Source organism: Chenopodium album, chromosome 6, assembly GCF_948465745.1.
Source record: "Chenopodium album chromosome 6, dcCheAlbu1.1, whole genome shotgun sequence".
Classification (NCBI taxonomy): Eukaryota; Viridiplantae; Streptophyta; class Magnoliopsida; order Caryophyllales; family Amaranthaceae; genus Chenopodium; species Chenopodium album.
In genome coordinates, this window is record NC_137839.1 from 30,041,367 (window position 1) to 30,042,834 (window position 1,468).

The window sequence follows — 1,468 nt, forward strand, 5'->3', positions numbered from 1 at the left end:
TCAAGAACCTTACCACTCCTAGTAACAATAGCATTCACGTGTTTCTTGGGATCAAGACCTTGGGAAGGTAAAGAAGAAGGGCTTGCATGATCTTTCAAAGCATTAGCAAGTTGAGAAATTTGATTTTCAAGCATTTTATTGTGGGTCATCATTTCATTGAACTTATTATCACTAACGGCCATGTATGTGTTCAACAACTTGGTTTGATTCTCAATTATTTCTTCCAAATTGGTCCTAGGTGAAGAAGGTTGGGAATAGGAATTTTCTCCTTGAGTCCTTGGAACAAATCCGGGTGGGGGACCTCTTTGAGCATTATTTTGAAAATTGCCCTTCCCTTGATTGTTCCAAGTACCCCTATTTTGATTTTGTCCATAACCTTGATTATGGTTACCACCACCTTGATTATGGTTACCACTACCTTGGTTGTGATTTCCATAACCTTGGTTTTGATTACCATAATTTTGGCTTTGATTTTGGCCACTATAACCTTGATTATTATAGCTACCACGAAAACCTTGGCTCCCTTGGTTTCTATAACCACCACCTTGATTATAGTTGTCAAAATTGCCTTGGTTTTGGTAATTCCTATTCCATTGACCTCTTTGATTATCAAACCTTTGAGCATTATTATTTGACACATAATTCACATGCTCACTCTCATTGTTATCAAACTCATCAACACATTCATTAGGACAATTACTAGAGTCATGATCATACGATCCACATGCATCACAAAACAAACAACCCATAGGCATATTATGTGAAGAGGGAGGGGGTTGAGAGTTAGAAGGAATACCTCTCCCCTTAAATTGGGAGGGAAGATTCGAAGCTTGGGATGAAGTAGAAGTGCTCTCCAACTTGGCTTTGATTGCGGTCATCTCCTTTCCCAAGTTTGTCATTTGGGAGGAAAGGTTGTTGATCGCATTTAGATGGTCTACTGAGTACAAAGAAGATTGCTTGCTTGAAGAGTCTCTCTCCCCATCTTGCCAATCTTTATAGTACGTCACCACGTCCTCAATGATGTCCACCACTTCTTCTTCGGTCTTGTTCATGATAGGACCCCCGGCCCCCCCATCAAGGCATGACTTGCCTTGGGGACTTAAACCGCCATAGAAGATTTGGACCACTTGGTATGTTGGGATTCCGTGGTGAGGGCACTCCCTTTGATACTCTTTGTATCTCTCCCATGCTTCGTAAAGGATTTCATTTGGCCTTTGCTTGAACCCTTGAATCAAGGCTCTTGCCTCCGCCGTCTTCTTTTGAGGGTAAAAATGGGACAAGAAGGTATTTGTAACATCATCCCATGTTCTCAAGGAATTGGGCTTCACCTCTTTATCTAGCCACTCTAAGGATCTTCCTATGAGAGAGAAGGGGAACAACTTGAGGCGTATGAACTCTTGAGAAACTCCGTTGACTTTGATGGTGTTGCAATATTTTTCAAATTCTTTAAGATGGTTCAACGGACTCT

The 1,468-nt window shown here is 41.2% G+C and overlaps 1 pseudogene; it reads left to right on the forward strand.

The window, feature by feature from the left end:
• The first annotated feature begins 1,140 nt into the window (after window positions 1-1,140).
• On the forward strand, window positions 1,141-1,239 carry LOC145637696 (small nucleolar RNA R71; annotated as a pseudogene).
• The last annotated feature ends 229 nt before the right edge of the window (window positions 1,240-1,468 follow it).